At 39.4% G+C, this 16,896-nt stretch overlaps 1 protein-coding gene and 1 non-coding gene across 2 annotated transcripts in view; one reads left to right on the top strand and one right to left on the bottom strand.

Annotated features, from left to right (window-relative positions):
- KLHL14 (kelch like family member 14) overlaps positions 1–16,896 on the top strand; it is a 109,339-nt gene that overhangs the window by 46,925 nt on the left and 45,518 nt on the right. The window lies entirely within an intron of this gene.
- TRNAC-GCA (transfer RNA cysteine (anticodon GCA)) lies at positions 14,489–14,560 on the bottom strand. Its single transcript has one exon. It is a non-coding gene; the product is annotated as a tRNA-Cys (tRNA).

Here is a 16,896-nt window from a genome sequence, read left to right as displayed (position 1 = left end):
TGCCAAAACTCTATTTCCAAATAAGGGTAGAATTTAAGCATATCTTTTGGGGAGACCCAGTTCAGCTCACTGTGGTTGACAAGTGACACGTATCAGGAGAACACGTAAGAAAACAAAGAACTGTGAAACACGTGTTGTGTGCAAGGCACACATTCTAGGCACTTCACTTGCATTATTTGTTTGAGTCTCACAACAGCACTTTATGGTTTTAGGCGCTGTGGTTATTTCTACTTCAGAAGAAGAAATGGAAGTACAGAGACATTAAGCCATTTGCTCAAGGTCACGCAGATGGTAAATGGCAGAGCCAAAATGTGTACCCAAATAAAGCTCCAGAGCCTGTACCCTCTTCTGTTTCTCATTATAGTAGTAATGGCCAAGCACAAATTGTAAAAAGAGTTAAATGTGAAGCAAGACTAGACTTGCCTTTTATGTAGAATAAAATGGAATATTCTCTGCCCAAGCAGAATATATTCATATCCTAAATATGTATGTTTGTTTCTTGAGATTGCCACTGTCCCCTTTGTTGTTAATTGAAGATTGAAGAAAGAATATGATACATATTGGGTTATTTCTAGCTGAGAATTATTTTAGAAAGAGGTGATTTATACTTCCTGGGGTCTTGTAATTCCTTCACTTACAAAAATTATAAGGCCTGTGTGTCAAAATACAGTTTCCTAAAGAGGGAAAGGCTGTGCATTTTGCTCTCAGTGTGGTCTGATTTATTTTGTACTAATGATGCTGAGGTATTCCTCAGCCTGGTTGCATTGGTAAATCTCAGATCTTTGTTTCCTGTTCACTCATAAATTTGCTTGAAGTTTTTCACTACCAAAATCATTAACTTTACCAAATATCAGTAGCTGTTCTTGTGTGTGCATAAAATTTCCTAGGATTAAATTACTTCTTCCATGTTACAGCTTGCATTTAAAAAAAAATGATAAAGCATCCTTTTTTGTCTTTATTATTGTCAAAAACCCAAATCATTTCCCCCACCTGAATGATAACCAAAAGGTACATGTGCAGATGAATTAAGGAGAAGTGTAATGGTTATTTGCTTTCAATCTTATTAGTCAATTTGCAAGGTTTGATATCCTATATTGTGTTTGTTACAAATACATATAAATAGGTTTCTTGATCTAATTCAGAAAGTAATCAACACTAGTTCTCATAATTTATATGTATCTTTAACATCCAGTTCACTTGCTAATCTCAGCATTGGGCATTCATCTTCTATGCCATGTTCCAGCTGGTTTCAGCCCTGAACTGAAAAGCTTGAGTGGATGTGGGTACAAGATGAAGCCAGGTAAAAAAAAAAAAAAGATGAAGCCAGAAGTGTGGCACTATCCAGCACTTTGACTAGAGGGAATAACCTTTCTTAACCTCTGGAAAAATTTAAACTTTTCCACACTCTGTTTTATTATTTTATTTTTTAACTGAAACTTTTTATTTTGCCTTTTTCCCCATGGAATTAACTACATTACCTTTTCTGAGATCAACATCCTTTTAAACATGCAACATTTGTTAGTGATTTCTGTTCCCTAGGAGAAATGTCTTCATCTGTTTTTTAAATTTTTATTAAAATATGTGAGGAGCCGACTCATTGGAAAAGACCCTGATGCTGGGAAAGATTGAGGGCAGGAGGAGAAGGTGTCTATAGAGGATGAGATGGTTGGGTAGCATCATCAACTCAATGGACGTGAGTTTGAGCAAGCTCCAGGAGATGGTGAAGGACAGGGAAGCCTGATGTGCTGCAGTCCACGGGGTCACAGAGTCAGACATGACTTAGTGACTGAACAACAGCATAGTGGATTAATAATGCTGTGTTAGTTTCAAGTGCACAGCGAAGAGATTCAGTTATATGTTTTTAGATGATTTTCCACTATAGGTTATTACAAGATATTGAGTATAGTAGTACCCTGAGCTATACAGTATTTCCTTCTTAGTAATCTATTTTATATATAGTAGTCTGTATATTCTAATCCGAAACTCCTAATTTATCCCTTCCCCTTGCCCCCTTTGATAGTCATAAGTTTGTTTGCTATGTCTGTGTGTCTATTTCTATTTTGTAAATAAGTTCATTTGGATTGTTTTTTTTTAGATTCCACATATAAGCAACAGCATATGATATTTGTCTTCGACTGGCTTACTTCATTCAGAGTGATACTCTCCAGGTCCATCCATATTGCTGCAAATGAGATTATTTCCTTCTTTTTTATGGCTAAGCAATATTCCATTATGGATATATACCACATCCTCTTTATCCGTTCATCTGTCAGCGATCTTTTAGGTTGCTTCCATGTCTTGGCTACTGTAAATAGTGCTGCTATGAACACTGGGGGTACATGTATCTTTTTGAATTAGAGTTTTCTCTGGATATATGCCCAGGAGTGGGATTGCTGGATTATACAGTAACTATACTTTTAGTTTTTTAAAGAACCTCCATACTGTTCTCCATGGTGGCTGCACCAATTTATATTCCCACCAACAGTGGAGGGGGTTCCTTTTTCTCCACATCCTCTCCAGCATTTATTATATGTTGACATACTCTTTTTTGTTTAAAAAAAAAGAAGAAGGAATAGAAACATGAAATACATATCTTTTTTTTTTGAAGAAGCAACTTTGTGCCTTTTACCAAATAAAGTTCAGTTATTTACAGAAATGATAGCCACTGCCTGATTCTATCATGGTCTGAGAAAAGTCAAGGATGAGAGAGAGTTCAATTCCCTAATTGCAGCTGGAAGCGTGAACACTCATTAACATTACTGGAAAATAACAGGATATTTATTCTGCTGAAAGTAGGTTAGTAGCATCACCTCATGCACGTTGTTTCCTTAAGCAGAACTGGTGGGGGCAGGGAGAGCAGAAAGCAGTACCTTCCAAGGTCTTCTGAGCTGCACTTGTTTGCAGTGTATAATATGTCACTTGACAGAGTGCAGAGGCGTGAATATAAACATATTTCCCCAGAATAAATAATTTCTATGCCAGCTTTTCCCTTTGAGAAGAATATGTTAGTAGTAGCTGTCTATCCAGGAGTCAGCAAAATTTTTCCATCAAGAGCCAGAGAGTAAATATTCAGGGCCTCTAGCCATAAGATCTCCATCACAGGTATACTCAGCTACCAACGTAGCATGGAAGCAGCCATAGAGAGTAAGTAAATGAATAATTGCAACTCTGTTCCAATAAAATTTTATTTATAAAAATAAGTGGAGAGGGACTTCCCTGGTCATCCAATGGTTAAGTCTCCATCCTCTCGATGAAGGGGGCCTGGGTTCAATCCCTGGTCAGGAAACTAGGTGCCACATGGAAGACCCAAGATCCCGCATGCTGCACTAAGACCAGCAGAGCCAAACAAATAATTTTTCACTTGGTTTCCAATGAGGTTAGGTTTACGGGGGGAAAAAAAAGTGGAGGGGTGGATATGACCTGCAAGTCATAGTTTGCTAGCTCTTGCACTCTAATCTAAGGACATTTCAATTTTATTCACAAACAACACCACTTTGTCATAAAATAATACTTACCTTGGGAAGCATAACTAACATTTATTGTCCTAAGACATTTATACATGTATTAGCTCATTTAGTCCTCTCAACAATCAATCAATGTTGCAAGTTCTACTATGAACTCCTATTTTATAGAGGAGGAACCATGGAATAAACAGGTAAAATAACTTGTCCAACACCATGAATAAAAATCAAAGCCAAAGTTCGAACAGAGATCATACTCTTAAGTCGCAAGCCGTATACTCCCAAAGGGAATATTTTGTGACCTTCACTTTTAACTTCAAGACAGATTCTGTTCTGAAAATAAATGAAATACTTTCTCAGGCAACAGCATGGAGGCAGATATTATATTTACCCTGTTAATCACTTCTACTCCCCTGCCTGGGTCACAGCTACACCCCACAGACACTGGGCAAATGCTGAATCGGGATTAACTCTCATTTTCCAGGGCCACAGGCAAGTACCAAAAGTGGCTAAACATTGTCTCATTACTGGAGTGGGTAGCCATTCCCTTCTCCAGGATGTCATATACTGCTGAGCCAAGACATCAGCCTTTCAAAGATATGTCCAGCCCTTAAATATGTGTCGTTAGGATTCTCTATCTTTGAACTTGCAAATACTTATTGTGTAAACCAGCCTCTTTGCAGACTATTCATCCAAAAGAATTAAGAGCTAAAAAGACAAGGAGGAGGGGTTTTGATTTTAGCAACACCAAAATAGTAATGACAGTTTTAATTGAATATTTATTATGTATCCAACATTGTGTTAAGCACATTGTGTGTGTAAGTCACTCAGTCATGTCTGACTCTTTGCAGTCCCGTGGACTGTGGCCTGACAGACTACTTCATCCATGGAATTCTCCAGGCAAGAATACTGGAGTGGGTAGCCATTCTCTTCTCCAGAGGAATCTTCCCAACCCAGGGATTGAGCCCGAGTCTCCTTCTTTGTGGGCAGATTCTTCACTGTCTGAGCCACCAGTTAGGCACATTACATACCTATTATTTGGTGTTCACCAGGTTCCATTTTAAGGCAGATATATTTAGCCTGTTGAATATATATATATAAACCTAGAGTTCAGAAAGACTAAATAACTTGTTCAAACTTACAGTTAATAAATATATGAGATAATATTCCAAAACATGAAGTTTTGACTCCAGAAGCTGGATACTGCACCTTGTCTCATCCTGTCTTTACTGAGGGACTCTCTCTCCATCTCGAGGCTGAAGCCAGTATAGATGAAGAACTTCTCTGTGGGAGACACTGTACTCCATGCTCTCACGATGATCCATTCAATACTTGCAGTAGCAATGTGAGGCTGAGATCATTACCATCCCATTTTATTGATGATACAACCAAGTTGAGGAGTATGTCCAAGCTTATTCATGGTGCGGTCAAATTCGTGACCAAACAGTTAGCTTCAGAACCTGCCTCTTAAACTGGACAGTGCTTTTATCTTGTCACTGTCATTTTAAGGGTAAAAATGGACAGGTATTGTGGACTTTCTAGGATAATGAAACTTTACATGTTTCTTTATTGGATAAATTTTATCCTCAGAAATGTTCTGGGTTATATCCCTATCTAATCCTCACAATTGGAAATCATTTTCACATCTGTCATTCATCAGATCCCCCACAATAACCCTGTGAGATAAACAGGACAGGCATTATTATCACTGGTTGATATATGAGAAAACTAAAGTTCAGAGCAGTTAAGTTACTTGTCAAGGTCATGCAATAATTGATGAATCTGTGACTCAGACCTGTGGCTTCTGACCTAATTTATTTAGTGCTCTTTCTATTAAGCCATGTTCCATGAAACCTTATTAGGAGTTCTTTGACCTGTAACTGACATTATTCGAACTCTTTTTAACATGGTATTTTTTTTTCAACTGGATTATTTAGAAAAGTACATGTCAGAAGCTTTTCATTCACTCAAGCCATTTTGGATGTAAAATAATGAATTCCTTGTTTGCAAATAATGCAGAGGTAAGAACTCACAGGTGCCATATTAAAGCTAAAGCATATTTGGTGAATACCAGGAAACAGAAGATGTATAATTATGAGAGCTACATAGAGAGATGTAGGCAAGGGCTAAGAACATCTCAAGGAGTTGTGTACCCCATTTCCTTGCTTGCCAGTGCTAAGACAGTGGGACACTGACACCAGCCTTAGGGGCTGAAAGGCAAAGGCAGGGAGAAGTTTCCAGAACCAGAGACAGAGGGCTATTTTGAAATGACCTCAGTAGAAGCTTCGTTCCAACAAGGAAGGCAGCCCACACTGGCCCAGAAGAAGGAAGCTAGGGGAAGAAATGCCCTGACCTTTCTCTCCTCCCTCCCTCAGTCTTCTGAAACCAAATCCAGTCAGAAGCCAGAGGAAAGGTGGCCCCGAGATGTGGCCAGGGGCATCAGCACCTGAAAGAACCAAGAGGGTCCCCAGACGTGGAGAGTGGTTCTGCAGGGCGGTCAGAAGATGCTTGGCATTCCCTATTCATGAGGCCACCTTTTATTACACACCAAGCTCTTCAACTGACAGTGTCAAAATACAGATACATTTTTTCAGTTCTTTGTAACTGTAATACCTAGTCTGGCTTACCAGAGTTCCTTAAAACCTGAGCCATATTATATTTTCTTCTGAGTCAAACTGGCCCACTATCAAGTAAACAAACTGAAGTGGAGGCTGGTAGCAAGGAGACAGTGACAAGATGCCCCCCAAACCTGCCCACCAGGTACAGGCCAACCCTGAAGCCAATATCATCCTAAGTCCATCCTCCATAGTAAGAATGACAGTGAGGATTTGTTTAACTTTTTGAAGGTGGATGTCTTGTCTGCCCTGTGATTCTGTTGGCCATGTTGAAGACCGTCTCCATGGTACAGTCTTGTGCTTTGCACACATTATGTGACAAAGTGAAAATTCATGGTTTGGCTCACCATTGGCAGAAAGCACAAGTGTGTGAGATGAGAACTGAGACCACTGCCTTCAATGGCGTAGATCCCTGTCGGGCCCTGTGAGCTTCTACGCATTTACTGTACGGCTCCTCCCCCTTTTCCCAAGTTCCTTTTAGTTACATTTCTCTCTCTTTTTCATCTTTGTTGTCCATGTTGCATTAGACTTGAGGCTCATTGTTGATAAAGAAAAGGTGCTGCATATCTGAGGGATGACACTGGTTTGAGCTGGGGCCTCTGATGGGCACTAAATGATAAAAGAAAATGCCTTGCCAGAAGTGTCCCGTGTGAGAGTGACACTGTATGTTTTTCAAGGTCAGATGGGTATTTGCAGATTTAATATGGGTGAATCAGGTGAGTGGGTTCACAGCTTTTGAGATCTGAAGGCAGAAAGGGATTTCTGGAGAAGGTGTCCCCAAACTTGTATCCACTGGGGCATTAGGTGTTTGAACGTTATTATCACACAGAGATGTTCAGGTTGGGAACTGAGGAAGACCAGTCATGTGAAAAAGCAGAGTTTGATTAATAATTCATATAAAACAAACGTGCCAGGGTAGAAGAGGAGCCCTTATTGAACTGAATTATTGTTCAGTCGCTAAGGCACATCTGACTCTCTGTGACCCCATGGATTGCAGCATGCCAGGCTTCCCTGTCCTTCACCATCCCCCAGAATTTGCTCTAACTCATTTCCACTGAATCGGTGATGCCATCCAATCATTTCATCTTCTGTCATTCCCTTCTCCTCCTGTCTTCAACCTTTCCCAGCATCAGGGTCTTTTCTAATAAGTCTGCTCTTCGCATCAGGTGGCCAAGAGCCAACTAATTGAAAAGCAGGTAAAATTGTAAATTTTGTGGACATCAAGCCCTAACTGATGTTCAGGGAATGTAGATGTCAATAACACATCACTTTTAATGAGTATTATTAACTCCAATATAAATCTAGCTTGAAAGCCATTTTCCCCCTCTCTTTTATCCCTTAAATGCATGGCTTGCTTCTGACCTCTTACCTCTGCAGGTTCTTATGATCTGTGGTAACAGGGCATCAGGGTTCGCGGACACTTTTGCCTCTCGAAAACTTCCCAAGTGGAGTGTTACTCTGCACACTTACAGTTGATCCTTGAACAATGTGGGTTCAAACTGCACAGAAACACTTATACACAGATATTTTTCAGTAGTAAATACTAATATTACCTTGGTATTTGGTTGAACTGTATGTGGAGGAATCTCGATACAAAGGGCTGACTGTAAATTACTCTTGGATTAACACTCTGAGTTGCTCAGGGGAAAGCTATACTAAGAAATGCCCAGGTTTCCTCTTGGCAGGGTCATTTTTTTAATTTAATTTTTTTGTTTAATTTAAAAATTAATTTCATTTTTAATATAATTTTTAACCCAATTAAAAATTGCTATACAGTGTTGTATTAGTTTCTGCTGTACAGAAAAGTGAATCAGCTATATGTATACATACGTATCCCATCCCTCCTGGCCTCCCTCTCACCCACCCCTCATCCCACTCCTCTAAGTCACCACAGAGCACCAAGCTGGACTCCTTGCTCCATACAGTGGCTTCCTGCCAGCTATCTGTTTTATGCATGGTGGTATATATAGTGGGGATGGTTCACTAAGTCATGTTCAACTCTTGTGACCGCACGGACTGTAGCCTGCCAGGGTCCTCTTTCCCTGGGATTCTCCAGAAAAGACTACTAGAGTGGGTTGCCATTTCCTTCTCCAGGGGATCTTCCCAATCTAGGAATCGAACCCAGGTCTACTGCATTGCAGGCAGATCCTCTACTGACTGAGCTACAAGGGAAGCCCATGGTGATGTATGTAAGTCAACTTCAAATGTGTCTTTTCTACTTTGGTTGTCCCCTGCCTCCCCATGTCATCTAAGTGTCCAGAGCTATGGAATGGAGGGTGTCGTTGTTAGAGTGACTTAGAAATTGCCAGCCTCAGAGAACCAACACACTTGGCCCGCACAGGAGTAAAGAGCCTTCTCTGCAGAGAACATGCTTTGTTCTCCACAAGTGCATTTCTCCTCTTGCCACTTTTCCATCTCACCATTCTCCCAGGTTTCCATTCAGTAAGACTAATGTGAAGGGGATAGTCTTTAAATACATGTGCTTGCAAGCCAGGAGAAGAGGAAGAACTTGAGGAAGAGAAGAGTCATGACCATTATTAACATTGTCCATACATGAGGAAGCTTGGTGGGCATGGTCTTGAAATCATGGGGAATTCAGAGTGTTTATTTCTTAATGACTTCTGGTCCAGAGAGCATCCATTCTGTACTTCTAGTACTTCATTTTGTATTATTGCTTGGGTATAACTGCTTGACAATGGTGTGTTCGTTTCTGCTATACAACAAAGTGAATCAGCTATGTGTGTCCATGTATCCCCTCTCTCTTTGACCTCCCTGCCGTTCCCCCATCCCACCCCTCTAGGGCATCACTGAGCCCTGAGCTGAGCACTCTGCGCTGGACAGCAGCATCCCACCAGCTATCTAGTTAATGCATCGTAGTATATTATGTGTCAGTGCCAACCTCCCGATTCACCCCCCTGTCCCCCTCCCCTCTGCGTCCACATGTCAGCTCTCTATGTCTTCGTCCCTCTCCCCGCCCTGCAAATAGGTTCATCGGTATCATTTTTCTAGTGTCTCTAATATGTCCTTCATCTCAAATGAAAACTGTATCCATCTGGTTAAGTCATCTCCTGACTCCAAAAATATAACTTTGCAAAAAATGTGCTTTCTCAGGTAATCATAAATGCCACTTTTTCCAGTTACTCTGTAAGCACTTGTGTTGGCCAGACTATCATCCTGAGCCCTCTTCTTATCCTGAACACTTTTCCTGCAGCATGGCATCCGTAACAGCTCATGGTGGACCATTAACCCTGACCTTGACCCTATCCCTAACCCTAATCTGCATTTCCTTCCCAGACTTCTCTATTGCAACTGATTACTGTATTTCCAAGTGCTCTCTGAACATCTCCACTTAGCCTTAAAATTGTTATCTTGCCTTCACACCCATTGTCTTCTTGTTCTCTGTCGCAGTGAATGACATCCGCATCTCCGCATCTCCCCAACCTGAGAACCTAAGTGTCATCCCTGACATGTCCCTCTCATCCAATCCCTTTTTCATCTTATCAGCGTGTTGTCACTTTTATCTTCTGCATCCACTTTAATCCTTTTCTTAATCTCCATTCACATTGTGGATACCTAGCACAAAACCTTCAGCAAATTCCCAAAACAGGATTCCCCGAAGGTGAGCTTCAACCCAGCACGGCTTCTGAAGCCTGCCTCCTTGGATTCACTATGTGCTCATTCTCCCATCCCTCTCCTTTCCTCCAACTTCTCCAAACTACACTCAGATCCCTGAGATGCAGCCATTCTGACCCTGGGCCATTGCAGATACTCTTTCTCCTGCACAGAATGCTCTTGGTTCTAATTCCATGTAAGTTATGCAACACTTGGGCTTCCCTTGTGGCTCAGCTAGTAAAGAATCTGCCTGCAATGTGAGAGACCTTGATTTGATCCCTGGGTTAAATCAACCCAACCCAATCCCTGGGTTGGGAAGATGCCCTGGAGAAGGGAAAAGCTACCCACTCCAGTATTCTGGCCTGGAGAATTTCATGGACTGTATAGCCCATGGGGTTGCAAAGAGTCAGACACGACTGAGCGACTTACACTTTCACTTCACTTTATGCAACACTTGCTCTGTTTCGAGCTTTGTGCTTAGAATTTAGGATACAAATAGGACATCGCCCTTATTAAGGTCATCACAGTTTTCACAGGAAACATACAGGAATCAGTTCTATATAATGTGCTAGGTCAAGATAAAATTAGGTAATACTTTGGTCACCTGATGTGAAGAGACAACTCACTGGAAAAGACCATGAGGGCAAGAGGGGAAGGGGGCGACAGAGGATGAGATGGTTGGATGGCATCATTGTCTCAATGGACATGAGTTTGAGCAAGCTTGAGGAAATGGTGCAGGATGGGGAATCCTGGCGTGCTGCAGTTCATGGAGTCACAAAGAGTCAGACATGACTGAGCAACTAAAGAACAAAGATTACTACAAGAGCACATAGTGTTACACCCACATGGCCATAAATGTCCTTCTGACCAAGTGCCAAGGTAACTCTTGACCCCCCTCTAACAAGTAATTGGTTTCTCTTCTGTGTTGTCACAGTTCACTGCCCAAACCTACCTTCCGAAAGCTTTTTGTTTGTTTGTGTTATAATTGCTTAAATGTCTGCTTTCTGAAGTGGGGGGGTTAAATTAGGAGTTTAGGATAACATATACACACTACTACATATATAGAAAATAGATGATCAACAAAGACCTGCTGTACTGTACAGAAAACTCCTCAATATTCTATAATAACCTAAATGAGAAATGAATTTTAAAAAGAATAGACATATATACATGTATAAATGTACACTTTGCTGTATATCTGAAACTAATATAACATTGTAAATCAACGATATACTCCAATATAAAATAAAATAAACTTTGAAAAAAAGAAGAGAAAATCCAGTCATGAGACTAAGCTATAGGGGTGTGTGTATGTGTGTATTTCCTGTTTTCTAACATTTTCCAAATATACTTATTTTAATGTGAAGTTCCTTCTAAAAGCAGCAAAGTCAATAATATCTATAAAAGTAAAATATATTGCACTTTTTAAAGAATTATTTGTATTAACGTATTTTATACAAAGTGAAAAGGTACAATTATGAAACCAAAATAAATAAATACCTAGTCTAGTCTATCTTCCTAGACTGAAAGCATCTGTCCCTTATGTATCTTTATAGCCACTGTGTCAAGTACATGTAATAATTATTGAAGAAATGACTGAGTGGTACCTAAACTACACTAGCAGCTTAAGGAACCCTGGAAATCAATACACGGACAGTCAGCAAAGCCAGTTTACCTTTACATCTTATTCCTACAGTGATCAATTTGAATAGAAGTCACTTCAGGCTGTTTGAGGTATACATAAAATGTTATACGGTAAGGCTTCTAGGTGCTTATCATTGGTAATGATGAGAGAAATTCCAATTCATTCAGGTCTTTGAATAGTGGACTTCTGGGTTAGACTCATATCTTATAGTTCATATGCGAAAATTGTGGCAAGCTTTTAAAGTGTATTCTTTTGTATGGACTGCTCATTAAGGGACTACCATAGTGGCACAAAATAGGTACTTTCTCAGTCATGTCTGACTCTGCAACCCCATCAGATTAGCACAGTATGTTAAACATTTTGATGAAACTAGCAGGTGCTATTTTTACAAAATGTTCGTGAAAGCTAGGGTGTATCAATCTTGTGAGTTTATTTATATCACTATAAAGATACACAAAGAATGAAAATAGGATAGAGCTTTACCATAGTGACTATAAAATTATAGTTGAAATTGTTTTTAAACTCTGTCAGAGTATAATAAATCCAAAGATATATGGAATTTAAGAATTGACTTTCTGGGACTTCCTTGGTGGTCCAGTGGATAAGAATCTACCTGCTGTTGCAGGGGACGTGGGTTCGATCCCTGGTCCAAGAAGATTTTACACGCCCTGGAGCACAACTAAGACCCAAAGCAGCCAAAGGAAGAAAGGAAGAACTGGCTTTCTGTGTAAACGAAGCTCTTAGATAAAAATATATGACACCAAATACCAAGGGCAACCTAGGTCTCAAATTCATTTTATTCAGTAAAAGTGCTGCATCTCAATATAGTTTGTTTTTTGGTGCTTGATCCCCTTGATGTTTAGTATCTGGGATCTCTTGCTAATCATGAGGTCCTCATCAAATTATTTACATCTTCAGAGCCCCAGCTCTTTTGGTTTTAGTTCTGGGACATGATCCTGCCTACCTAATGGAAGGTGCTTGGGGAAAAATCCCTTGTAAACTGGAAAATGACACACAAATATGATGAGTTATTATACCAGGCAGAGAGAGGACAGCAGGATAAAAGCAGAATGTAACAAAAATTTTAAACTTAGGAAATTGCAAAGAGTTGGGAACTGCTGAAAAGTGGATTGAGAGCCAGCATAAAGGGTCAGGTGAAAACCATTTAGATCTTATTCTGTAGTCAGTGGGGAGTCACCAAAAATCTTTGAGCAGGGAAATAACATAATTAAGTCTGTGTTTTAAAAGTTAATTTAGGGTGAATTAGAAAAGGAGAGACTGGAGACAGGGTAACCATTTATTACATAACCCAGGCAGGGGATAATTAGAGCCTGATTTACTGCAACAGCTATGAAAACAATGAAAGAATGGAAAAATTAAAACTCATTTCATAAGTAGAATTTAAACTTCATCTGTCGTGCTGGACAGTAGGAGGCAAGAGACAGTCTGGCTTGATTGGCTAAACTGAACTAATGCCTTTTTGCTCAAAAGAAGAAGCTAAGAAGAGCAAGCTTAGAGAAGGAGGGGATAAGTTTAGTCTTAAACATTGAGTTGTAGTGTCTATATTCATCATATTCAGCTTTGTGCCTGGCATATTGTAGGTGCTCAGTGAATATTTGGTGAATGTATCAATGAAAGAAGGAAGAAATAAAGACTAGGAGAGACTTAAGGGAAGTTATCCAGAAAGGACTGGAAAATATTGGTCTATATGACAGAGGAGAAATGGCTAGAAGTACAAATTCTAAAGTCAGCTTGTAAGCAAATTGAGATCCGAAAGGAAGAAGAAGGTGAAAAAAGTGGAAGTGTTAGCGGCTCAGTCGTGTCTGACTCTTTGGGACCCCATGGACTGTAACCCACCAGGTTCTTCTATCCATGGGATTCTCCAGGCAAGAATACTGGAGTAGGTAACCTTTCCCTTCTCGAGTGGATCTTCCTGACCTGAGGATCAAACTCATGTCCCCTGTATTGCAGACAGATTCTTTACCATCTGAACCACCAGGGAAGCAAGTGATGGAATGAAAAGAGAACTAGTGAGAACTCGACTCTCTCAAAATAGGATTGTGTATGTCCAATGCCTGGCATAGAATCAATCAATCAATATTTATTGAGTACATGAGTGAAGGTATGAATGAATGAATACCAACTTTTCAAGAGGAGATAAAGGAAGAACATCTGGGAGTCTTGTAGTAGCCCTTTGTTTTGTCTGAAGTGTTTTATCTGAATCATGGACTAATTCTACCGTTCTTCCTCTGGCTCCCATCAGGAAATGTGAATTCTATAGCCTCAATTTCAGGCAACCATGAGGAATTTCTTCTACTTGTCCTTGTCACTTCCATACTTTTTCTTTCCAGTTCAATTTATGACTTAAATCTATCATCAAGCTGTTGTTGTACCATTAAATAAAAAATACCAATAAAAATACCATTATTTTTTCCTTAAGACTTCCTATAATACAACAATATGGGAACCGATAATACTTTTTATATACTAAAAGTGGGCCGAATAGAAACAAAATATTTAGTGCCTTCACTTCATTTACTGTGACCCATGTGTACAACATGTTTCCTGAGAGGTTTTGGAGCTGCTAGTCTAACACACTGACCATCATTCATTAGGAAAGTCAGCGTGGTGAGAGAGGGCCCTTCATTTCAATCCGAGTTGGCCTTGCTCTTACAGGCCCAGCCTAGACTCGCAAATGAGCACAGAAGCGTGAATAAGAAGATGTACATAAAAAGAAATTAAGCCTAAAGCTTTTAGGAGTCTTTGTGTAAAAGGTTCATATCTACAAAAGCAATATCTAAAAAATATTAAAAATATAAACTAGATACAAAATACAATGGACTGCGGTGACCTAGATGGGAAAGGATTCAAAAAGAGAGGGGCTATATGTCTACATATAGCTGAGTCACTGTGCTGTCTAGCAGAAATGAACAACATTGTAAAGCAACTATACTCCAATAAAAATTAATTTTAAAAAATACAATGTAAAAGCAAAAAACAATTTCTAAATATCAATTGTATGAGTGAAAGTGAAGTCACTCATCATGTCCAACTCTTTGTGACACCATGGACTGTAGCCTACCAGGCTTCTCTGTCCATGGGATTTTCCAGTCAGGAATATTGGAGTGGGCTGCCATTTCCTTCTCCAAGGTATCTTCCTGACCCAGGGATCGAACCTGGGTCTCCTGCATTGCAGGCAGACACTTTACCATCTGAGCCACCCAGGAAGTTTAAATTGTATGAGTAAAGGGATAAACTTGATTGTTAGAATTCAAGCAAACTACATACCTGACAGTTTATAAAATTTTAACCTTATCATCCCGTTCCCTTACCTCACAAACACACATACATGCACACAAATCAGTTTTTTTCATAACTGATACATGATCAATTTACTTGCATTTACCACTGTCCTTTGGCTTCACCTACTCCCTAAAGAATTAAATAACCAAAGAGCAGGATTAAAGGAGGTAACAGAAGAAATCATAATACTAAAATAATATATGAACCAGATCACTGAGTAATCAAGAGTTGACTGTATTTTTAAAATAGAGTCATCATTTATCATTAGAGCCCAAGAATACTTGTTTCTCAGTTAATAAAAAACATTTATGTTAAAATTGCTTCTAAATGTCAAGTGAATGTAATTCAAAAAATGAGAATATAAAATTAGATCTGTTTTTAGAAGCACCATTAAAGCCTTGTAATTTCACTGACTTTTTAGATTTTCAACTGAAGTTCCACCTATGGACATTTTTTCACCTCATTATTGGGTAGTGGACATGAGCTTGGAGCAGTTTTTGTCACATTATTGGGTAGTGTACATGAACTTGGAGCATTTTTTTTCATCTCAGAGGCCTCAGTTGGTTTGAATTGTATTTCCCCGCAAAGGATGGTAATATTGATTTGCTACAGGCATCTTTGACTACTAAGGATTCAGAAAGCTAAGTTCCACTTGAGATGAGGAGAGACCCTATGATTCACGGGACCCAGGTTAATATGACAAGAAAGAGTACAAGATATGTTGAAATTACTTAATCCATAAAGGGTCATCCAAGAGACACAGATATAGAGAACAAACATATGGATTCCAAGGGGAAGTGGGGATAGGATGAACTGGAAGACTGGGCTTAACATATATACACTGCTATTAATGTGTATAAAATAGATTACTAATGAGAACCTACTGTATAGCACAGGGAATTCTACTCAATGCTCTTTGGTGACCTAAATCGGAAGGAAATCCAAAAAAGAGAGGAGATAAATATATGTTTAGCTGATTCATTTTGCTGTACAGCAGAAAGTAACACAGCATTGTAGAGAAACTGTACTCCAATAAAAATTTTTTACAAATGATCATCCATAGTTTAAATGCATGTGTTATTTACAAAATCTGGGGGGATACTTTAAGGTAAGACTTTTTTATTCCATCAACTTCTTCACTAAAATGTTTGCTTTCTTAACTGAAGGCAACTTACTGTATTTAAGATGAATTCATTGCTTCCCAGGTGGCTTAGTGGTAAAGAATCTGCCTGCCAGTGAAAGAGATGCAGGAGATTTGAGTTCAGTCCCTGGGTTGGGTAGATTCTTTGGAGAAGGAAATGGCCACCCAATCCAGGTTTCTTGCCTGGAAGATCCCATGAACAGAGAAGCTATGGGGTCGCAAAGACTCAGACACGGCTGAGCAAACGAGCACATGCATAGTGTACAGTAGAGTTGGGATCCCAACCCACAGCTCAAAGACCACTCAAGATGAGTTCCCTAAAGAATAAAAGATAAATTGAAGCTACTAAAAAAAATCATCAATAGTTAATGCCTATGTATTTGTGCAAGCCTGACAGAAATTTAAGGAAGAGGATTCTATTTATTCTCTCAGCTTCTTTAAAATGTTCACTTCTTAAAGCAATTTACCAATTAAAAATGTTTGCATCTTGTATGGAATTATTCCCTAAAAAACAAAGGAAGCCAAATCATTTTTCCAGTTGTGTGTATACTATAAATAGAAATGCAAGTTATATTGATGCATGGGTCAAATTTTCCTATAGACAAATGAACAGTCGTAAACTCTAGTTTATTACATCTCTGCCACATAAACACCACAGGACTTACCTGTAGATCTTTTAAGTTACTGAAAAATCTGGTCTATGTAAAAAATCTGTCTTTGGTAATAACAGCATAGGATGTCTCTGCTAAGTGTTGGTCCATATGAGTTTCTAAAAGAGGAAATAAACTATTTAGATTGCCTTCAGCACTGAAGTATGAAGTTCAAAAGGTTTCCACAAATAGCTAGAGAATCAGAGATAGATTTTGTCCAGTTCAGATATTTGGAATTACTTAGGAGAAATGAAGTAAAGAAAATAACACTGATATTATTCTCTAACTCAGCATGGCCTGCATTGGGGGGGCGGGGGGGGCGGCAACAAAAAAGGACACCGGAGTTTTAAAGACATCCCCCAAATCTTGTTGTGCTGATGATGTTGGTTTTCCTCTTTGTTTTTATTGGCTTTACTTAGAGCCCCATATTCGAGCAGAGTTCTTGATGCTTTTCCTGGGGGGCCAGCAG

This window comes from Odocoileus virginianus, chromosome 22 (genome assembly GCF_023699985.2).
Source record: "Odocoileus virginianus isolate 20LAN1187 ecotype Illinois chromosome 22, Ovbor_1.2, whole genome shotgun sequence".
Taxonomy (NCBI): Eukaryota; Metazoa; Chordata; class Mammalia; order Artiodactyla; family Cervidae; genus Odocoileus; species Odocoileus virginianus.
The sequence above is the reverse complement of the archived record's forward strand: the minus strand, read 5'-3'. Positions and strand labels throughout refer to the sequence as shown.